This window comes from Paralichthys olivaceus, chromosome 17 (genome assembly GCF_024713975.1).
Source record: "Paralichthys olivaceus isolate ysfri-2021 chromosome 17, ASM2471397v2, whole genome shotgun sequence".
In the NCBI taxonomy this organism is placed as follows: domain Eukaryota; kingdom Metazoa; phylum Chordata; class Actinopteri; order Pleuronectiformes; family Paralichthyidae; genus Paralichthys; species Paralichthys olivaceus.
Genome location: NC_091109.1, coordinates 16,338,649 through 16,348,432, shown reverse-complemented (window position 1 = coordinate 16,348,432; position 9,784 = coordinate 16,338,649). Strand labels below are relative to the sequence as shown.

The following is a 9,784-nucleotide window of genomic DNA, read 5'->3' as shown; positions in this document are numbered from 1 at the left end:
TCCAGACCAAAACAAGATCAAATTAATGCTACAGAAATCAAAACTCATCTGAATGGCAGGATAAGCATGGCTATTATTATATGAGGCAGTGGCCAGCTACCTCTACTTCACTGATGGCCCCCAGCTCCAGCCAAAGCAGGATCTTGCAACACAAGACACACAAGCAAGTATACCTAGGCAAGATGCTGAACCCCAAATTGCCCTTCATTGAAAAAAAAACTGTATGAATATGTGTGTGAATGGGTGAATTGCAAACTGTATTGTAAAGTGCTTTGAGTGATCATCAAGACTAGAAAGGTGCTATATAAATACAAACCATTCACAAGCTCTCACATCACAGTTTGAATTCAATTTACTTGAACCCCCAATGCATACAGATATGCCACATCAGCAGGGGTGGTGAAGGTGTTTATCACATGACTTAGTGAATGATTGGAGCATAATTGTATAATAAATTAGCCTGTCCAGGAGTTCCTGGAGTTGTATTCACATTTATTTTCACAGAGACCCCTCCATCGGCAAAGAGATGAGTAGATAATGAGTGAATTTTCTTTTTGCGTTGAACTATCCATTTAAGTGATGATACAAAAACCTAAACTCTGAATGTTGTCCATTAGAAAGAATTGTACCGCCTTGTGTGATGTCTCTCCCCACTCTGCAGTGAGTAAAACACATCTGAACAAGCCACAACATTTTTATTCTTTCACAGAATTCCCCAAGCGGTCGACAGGTAACAAATGCATGGACTACTTTTTCAGCATTCTTTGAGACGAGATGTTTCTCATTTTCATATTTTGTAGGTGGAAGAAGGCTGTCCCAGAGGCTTGTTTTCATGTAACTCCAAGGTTCCCCACAGTAAAGCTGGGGGCCAGGCTTAAGCCATGCAAGATAACTGGGTTCAGACCTCTTTATATACAGTCTATGGTTCAGACAATGTTTCTCTGAGACATTTAAGTACTTCTCTTTTGTTTGCCGTAAACCATATTATATTGTATGGCATCAAGATGTAATTATCTGTAGAAATGTCAGTCTGTGAATGTAACAAATGGTTTCATTTGAGGTTTAATTGATGGGTGCAGAATGGCCCTGAAACAGGATATTTCCTTTGATTACTATCCTACCTCATTACCTCTACCTTCACTGTGGCTCTTCATATTGTAGGCATGGACAAGGCTATTCTTAATTCTTGGTTATTTACCCAAATTTGTAAAAGACTATGGTTTATCTTTTCTACTTTGTATTTGTATTTTGGTTTTCTTACATGATGCCCATGGGTGATCATGACCATCTCATTGCTGAATATTAGTTGTGAAAACTTATTGTTGTTTCTATCTTGGCATAGAAATTGTGTTATCTCCCTGCTAAAATTTGTAGAATCAACAAAATGCATTCTGTCCACTTTACTGTTTGGATTGACTAAAGTTAATCTGGGTAACTTTACAGCTTTAACTGTAACTGGTGAGATAGTAGTAATATGTGTCAGTTGTGCTGCTGCTGCTGCTTCAATCATTTCAGCTTTAAATACCTCGAGGTCCACTTCAGTGACGACTTTACCTGGACATTAACCGCCACACAGCTAGTCATGAAGGCTCAACAGCGGCTGTACTTCCTGAGGAGGCTGAGGAAGTTTGGGATGACTCCTAAGATCCTCAGCAACTTCTACAGCTGCATCATTGAGAGCATATTGACCAGCTGCATCACCGTGTGGTACGACAGCACATTTACTATGGACCGCAAACGCCTGCAGAGAGTGGTGAAGACAGCAGAAAAAATCATCAAGAACTCATTCACATTTACCACCGCAGGCAGGGTTCACAGGAGAGCTGCCTCCATTATTAAACTATCTCCACTTGCACAGTTTACATTTACATTGCATACATTTGCACTGCTCAGTTTTGCAAAATCCTCACCCTATTCACCTCATTACCCTTGTTTTCACCTTACTCTTAAACACGTTTCATATTCTTATTGTATTTGATGTCAATATTGTATTTGAATGTCAATTTTGGTCGGCTGGTTTTCCAGAAAGGACAGCACAAGAATTTCAATTCACAGGGGAACGTGTGTTCTCGTGTGTATTGGACAGTAAAAATTGTTGAATCTTGAATTGGCAAGAAAACATTCAGCCACTCAGCCCTTTATGGAATAGTTTGGACATGGCTACAGACAAATAACAAAGGCAGTGTCCAAGATGAAACACTAAAACACTTGACTTCTGCTAACAATAGTCTTTGGTTTCCACTGACTGCATTTCCATTGGATTTGCACTCAAAATCATTGATTTTTAATGGTTTGTGAGTGTAGGAATAATGGGGATTGTGACTTGATTAGGTGGGTGCAATGGTTTTTTCCGTCCACTAGATGGAGGTCATTGACCACGGATCACAACAGTTTTTCCAAGATTCAACATCTTGAATCAACTTTATCAGTGTTCAAGTCAAGTCAACTTTATGATCAATAATGCCATATGTGCAGGAAATACAGAGAATTGAAATAGCTTTTCCCTCTTATCCCCAGTGCAAACAGCATTCAACATGAAATATAAAATATCAAAAATTGAAGTCATTCAAAGATATAAAGAGGCAGTGGCAAATCTAGACCATATCAAGAGTATAAATATGGCAGATATGGCGGGATGAACAGAATGAATGGTATAAATATAAACAGAATTATCAGTGGAATATAAATATGGCAGTATGTACAGAATTACAGTACTAATATAAATGTGATGCTCTCCCAAAAAAATCCAGCACTACAAACCACCACCACCACGACTACAAATAACCTGAAACGTGCTCCTAACACTATTCTGGAGGAACGATTTGGGCCTCCACACTTGGTGAAACTTTCACTACTGACCATCCCATTCGCTTATAATGGGGAGTGTTTTTCCCTGAATATCTCAGGGACCGAAGGTCATGGCTGCCAGGCACTGCCACCAACAGAAAGAGCACCCCTGAAAATGGGGTGGGGGTAGCCAAAGTAATAACAATATAGTAGTAATATGTGTCTGTTGTGCTGCTGCTGCTTCAATCATTTCAGCTTTAAATACCTCGGGGTCCACTTCAGTGAGGACCTCACCTGGACATTAAACGCCACACAGCTAGTCATGAAGGCTCAACAGCGGCTGTACTTCTTGAGGAGGCTGAGGAAGTTTGGGATGACTCCTAAGATCCTCAGCAACTTCTACAGCTGCATCATTGAGAGCATATTGACCAGCTGCATCACGTGTGGTACGACAGCACATTTACTATGGACCGCAAACGCCTGCAGAGAGTGGTGAAGACAGCAGAAAAAATCATCAAGAACTCACTCACATTTACCACCGCAGGCAGGGTTCACAGGAGAGCTGCCTCCATTATTAAACTATTTCCACTTGCACAGTTTACATTTACATTGCATACATTTGCACTGCTCAGTTTTGCAAAATCCTCACCCTATTCACCTCATTACCCTTGTTTTCACCTTACTCTTAAACATGTTTCATATTCTTATTGTATTTGATGTCAATATTGTATTTGAATGTCAATTTTGGTCGGCTGGTTTTCCAGAAAGGACAGCACAAGAATTTCAATTCACAGGGGAACGTGTGTTCTGCTGTGTATTTGACAGTAAAAATTGTTGCATCTTGAATTGGCAAGAAAACATTCAGCCACTCGGCCCTTTGTGGAATAGTTTGGACATGGCTACAGACAAATAACAAAGGCAGTGTCCAAGATGAAACACTAAAACACTTGACTTCTGCTAACAATAGTCTTTGGTTTCCACTGACTGCATTTCCATTGGATTTGCACTCAAAATCATTGCTTTTTAATGGTTTGTGAGTGTAGGAATAATGGGGATTGTGACTTGATTAGGTGGGTGCAATGGTTTTTTCCGTCCACTAGATGGAGGTCATTGAACACGGATCACAACAGTTTTTCCAAGATTCAACATCTTGAATCAACTTTATCAGTGTTCAAGTCAAGTCAACTTTATGATCAATAATGACATATGTGCAGGACATATAGAGAATTGAAACAGTGTTTCCCTCTTATCCCCGGTGCAAACAGCATTCAACTTGAAATATAAAATATCAAAAATAGAAGTCATTCAAAGATATAAACAGGCAGTGGCAAATCTAGATGATATCAAAGATTCGCAGTTTGGACCCCTGACCAGCTAGAGCTCTGACATTTTGCACACTGGATCTCCTCTCACCCCAGAAGGCTCCATATGTGTTATTAAAGCTCTGGGTGTTGCAGGTCAAGAGATCTAATTTTTTCCACCTACCTCCTACCTCAGTTCGAGCCCAAAACCACCCAGGGGCCCCAAGTTTTCAGTAGAGGTTCCTCCGGGGACCCAGGAAGCACAACTACATTCGGGTCGCCGTAGCCGGAAGTTGTTTTTATAGTGTAAAATACCTGAAAAAGGGAGTATTTGAGTGAACGATAAATGGACACATACCTTTCTCAGATCATGTGTATTATGACTCATTATCAGGGTAACCACCTACTGTAAATACAAATGCCACAATGTGTACAATTACTGCTGAATATCTACCGAACTGAAATATTACATACGTCAATAGACTATACTGAAATATTACTATAGACAATGTACATCCAGACAGACATTTAACATGTCTTATCTGTCACCTAGCACTTGCATTCATCAAACAACTTTGGATACCAGTAATAAAGTAAACATAAGCATGTAAGATAAACAAATACAGCATTTCACAAAATATTCTTTAACTCGGCTTACTTCTAATATACTGATAATATATTGCAACTCACAATTTAGAACAGTACACTCACTCAGTAACGCAAATATTTCTGAAAAAATAAATTTAAAATAGCCTGCTTGCAACAACACTAGTCACATAGTTTTTCCACAGCCACGGTGTACTACTATTCCACAGACGGCGCACAGTTAGCATTGCAGGAGATTAATGTGCCTTATGTTAACTTAATCGTCGTCATGTAATTATCAATATTACTTCACGCTACACGAACAGACCGTATTACAAATAGTTTCCTGAGCACATATACACATTCACCTAACACACTGGTAAATATTAACCATTACTTTGAGGTACTGCTGTCAAAATGGAACTTCATAAATTGGCTTAATTGATACCAAAGGTCACCTGGGCCCCTCTGCGGTTTTGGTGAAAATGGGTAATGCAGGCTGAAAGAGCCCCTCGTGACCAGTGGGTCAAATATGGGGCTCCTAGGCCCTTGGGAAGGCCCCGAAAGGGATCCTAATTTTCCCAAAAGCTCCAGAACCAAGAGGCTGCCAACCCAGTCACACTACCCAAGTTGGAAGCACCTTGTGAGGCATGCCTGCTGGACAATTGGTGGCACTTTTCCTAGATGTAAAATGCCTACAAGTTTCTGAGTCGTGTCTTTTTGGCCCCTGTTTAGGCCCCTGACCAGGTAGAGGGCTAAAATCCAAGAGACAACTCATGTAACATTGATAAGAATTTCACTCAAGCAGTGACTCCAAGATACCAGATATAATGAAATTCCCTACTGACAGTCCTAACATATCACATTTACAGTGACTTGAGGTTACTCTGACCTTTAACTTCGAAGGGAATAAAATCGTTCATCTTTGAGTTGAAGTTACTGTTTTTACCAAGTTTGACGAGATTCCCATGAGCTGATCTTTAGATATCATTTTCAGGAAAAATATTAACATACTTTGTGAGAACACTGTGACATTTGGCCACCAAAATTAAATCCAATGTCATGCGAATGTTGGTGCCAAATGTGAAAGAATTCCCTCAAGGCATTTCGGATATATCGCATTTACAAGGCAAGAAGTGTGCTTTGTGAGGTCCTAGTGACCTTGCCATTTGATCTTTGACAACTGAATTCTATTCAAGTCATCATTGAGTCCAAGTGAATGTTTGTGCCACATGTAATGCTATTTCCTTTGTAGTCAAAACAATGCAAAGTCAAGTGAGCTTGACCTTTCGACCTTTGACTTACATAATGTAGTTGTTCATGAGATATCGCTTTCACATGAATGGGACAGACAGATGGATGGACAAGCTGAAAACATAATGCCTCTGGCCACACTGAAAGTGAAAATGGTAAAGAAATAAATATAGCAATACATGATAAATAATTTGTTCCCTGTTCTTTTAATTTACATGGATGATTTCTTGACAAAACAAGCCAACTCTATAAATGTGAACTGAGTGTCAGAAATTAACACGACATTCATAGCATCTGCAAACAATTTTTCCCCACAAATTTCTGTAACTTTCTGAGAATCTACTTCACAGTATATTGTAAAATATCATGCGTTTCAATACTCACATTATTGATGGAACCTCAGTGATGTCTACTGTCCCTGGCTCAGACACTCTCTCAAGCATCTACAGTACATGTCAAGACAGGTAATGGTAGAATTAAAATAACATTAGATATCTACAATTCAGTTGAACTATTATAGTTTCAGAAATTCATTTTATTCCGAGTTCAGTCAGGAACTCTTTGTCATGATTTACCCATTTGTTGCAAATGGGGACACAGTTATGATTGGCGCTGAAGGCTCCATTCTTTGGATGTTCCCTGGTTAGCCGAGCAGCGTGCTGAGATAAAACAGGGAACATATGCAGAGCCCCCAGTGGGCGTAGCAGGCAAGGTACCTTTGTTTAAGATGATTTACCACAACCGTGTTTGGACTCGGTGCTGTGGTGGCAGTTTCTGTGAAACAAGCACAAAGTCAAACACTTCTTTCTTTAAGTTTAATTCAGCATCTGCAGATGGACTCATTGGTACACATCACCTGAATGACATGCACAAATAAGCAAAGAACATAGGAGAATCTGTGTTCTTATAACTCACAGCCCCCTCCCACTAAGCATGCAAAGGTATATATTACCCTTCTGTATTTTCACTCAGTGGAGGAGACATCCTGTCCTTTTGTTTACATGTTCTGTGGATGACTCCCCCCCCGTGAGATCCTAGTTGTTTGATCCCAATCAGAGATACGAGATACCATAAAGTTGTGGTTTCTCAAGGCCATAAAACTCAAGTTTCTTAAGCCACCACCGTAAACCTTAAAGTTGCCCTTTTAGATGAACAATTTGGTCAACCATTTGGTCAGTCCTCCACATACATGTCTGTTTATGCATTTATACACACACAAATGTAAAATTTCCATTACAGTGCTAAAAGTGTTATAGCTTAGCAGGGATCAGTGAGGATGAGGTTGTATTTAAAGGGACCGCTTTGGTGAGAGAATGGGCTGTGATTGGTGGGTGACTGACGAGCACCCATAAACCTATCGGTATAGCTGAGCACATGACTCCGTGTCCTGCATGAACTAACACAATGCTTCATTAATCACAATTCTAGTTTAGGATTTCCACAATGACATTCTAACTTTAAACTTCATTTAAGGTATCTTGAATTGAGGCAAATTAAAGCTGACCTTGAATTATGATCAGTCAGAATCAAATTGTCATATATCACAAATCATAAACTGGATTTATTTTCATAATTCATTGAGCATTGTACAAGAAGACAAGTAAATTATTTTTAAATAAACAGCATGGAACATGGACATGTTACTACATGTTCTACTGAATAAGGGATCAGCCACATGCTATCCGTAATACAAACAGCCATCATCAGGGACATAGTCATCAGAGAGATCATAGTTAATGTTCATCCCAAGGTACTTGTAGTTCTTTACAAAGTCTATCACCTGCCCCTTGATGATAGTACTCAGAGTTTGAGGGCTGATGCCTAAAACTCATGTCCTTGGTTTTTGTCACATTTAGTAGTAAAAATGCAGTCACAGCAATACAGATTCACAATCCACAATGGGACCATGGCTGTTCTCATCCGCATGGAGGAGACTGACTGTCACAGAGTCATCAGCAAGTTTGAAAAGTAATCTGTTGTCATGCCAGCTGCGGCAGTCATCAGTATACACATTACAGAGTGAAAAGACACAGGAGAAGACCCTGTGGATGATGACAATGCCTCTTACGTGCATTTGTTTACCCTCACTTTCTGTGTTACTTGTCAGTTGCAGCTCGAGGCATCATGCATATATCCAATATTATCTTTTCCAGGCACTATACTGGTACTGTAGTACCTACAAGTTATGCACGTTCCATTTTGCATGGGGACATTTAAAACAAACCAGTCTACAACATAGTAAAAATCACATGAAAATCAACTGCCCTCCTCATCTTTTCATATGTTTTTACTCCCCAATTTTTTAATGTGGATTTAGAATTTGATACTGAGCATAGCCGTGAAATTGGCTCCCCAGTAGAAATGGTAAAGGTTGTCAAATTAATGTTACCTACATAAATCCCCACAGATTTACAAAACATTCTCAGAACACAGTTTACATCACAGTAAGGTATCACATTTTTTATTACTCACCTTATTGATGGAACCTCAACCATATTTACTGTCCCTGGCTCAGACTCTCTCTCAAGCATCTACAGTAGGTGTTTTCATTCCCAAAACACAGTCTCTCTTGTGGTTTCAAGAGTCTGTAAGAGTAGAACAGGAGGTAGAGCATTCAGCTACCAGGCAGACACCTTCTGTGCATTTAAGGTTAAACTTAAAACATTCCTTTTTGATAAAGCCCCCCCCCCCCCACACACACACACTCATTTATTTATTTTAATAAATGTCAATAACTATGTTATTGACGTGTCTTTTTTCTCCACAAATAAAATTTAATTGAATTTGTAGCACCGGTATCACACCACTTACTGCGCCACTGGACCAGTTCTAGGTTCTAAGGAGTGGGTAGCAAGACTAATCACACCAGAGACCGTTGCTCTAAGTACAAAAGGCCGGCAATTTACTGAATGCAAAACACACATATAAAATACAGTACACAAAACAAAACAAATACCCTGCAGGTTCCTAATACTAAGGCAAGTATAATTGAAAAGAGTATTTCACTTTTTCCTTTCGTAGCTAATCTAAGTTAAGTTAGACCAGTCTTTTTTCTCCTCAGTTCAATTTAGTCCGAAAAAAATAACAAATCAATCAGTTCAGTTCAAACTAGTTCCTGATACTCCTACCACTGAGTCACCATACGCCGAAGATTTCCTCACTGGCGCGAAGGAGTAGATGAGTTGAAGGTGAAGGTCTGGGTCTGGCTCGCCATCTTGAATCCCGTCTGTGTGCACAGTCCTTGCTCCGACCCAGCTTCAAACCGAGCAAAAAACCTGACCTGTGTAACATGTCATAAACACAAATAATCTCTTTTTAAATCCTCAAATCACACAATTAAATGTTTCACAGTTTCTGAGTTGTAACGTTACTGCTACGGTGTTTTTTCGTCTCAAAATGGCAGCGGAGCGGTCTCTTTCAACTCACGGCTCCGTCTCCCACACAAACTACAGCGCATACCTTTCATTTATACAGCTTACACACACTTTTGTAACATTTACAGTCTTCATAAACCCAAAAAAATAACTGATAAACAGGTTATGACGGAGCATTTCCTTGTGAATAGCTACGTTTTTAGCATTAGCTTTCCGCTAAAAAGGTACAACGCAGCAAAATTGCAAGAAAATAAACACAAAACTCACCAAAACCGGTGTGACTTAGTTCTCATAAAATCCCCGTCAGTTCCCGACCAGGTAAGTTATATTTTTCAACTGCTAAATCAACTTTTTTCACTCTTTTTCTGCTTATTAATCGCAGCTCGTTTTTCTCCGTTTTCTCCTCTGCTCTCTCCCTATGGTCTCTGCTGCAGCATCACGCAGGCGCTGCGTTGAGTGTCACTAGTCCCTTAAAGGGGCAGG

The 9,784-nt window shown here is 39.7% G+C and overlaps 1 long non-coding RNA gene across 1 annotated transcript; it reads right to left on the bottom strand.

The window, feature by feature from the left end:
• Nucleotides 1–205: 205 nt before the first annotated feature.
• On the bottom strand, nucleotides 206–6,697 carry LOC138405332 (uncharacterized). The gene is made up of 3 exons (XR_011239051.1): nucleotides 6,312–6,697; nucleotides 5,979–6,067; nucleotides 206–4,403 (listed from the first exon to the last, which is right to left on the bottom strand). It is a non-coding gene; the product is annotated as an uncharacterized lncRNA (long non-coding RNA).
• Nucleotides 6,698–9,784: the final 3,087 nt, after the last annotated feature.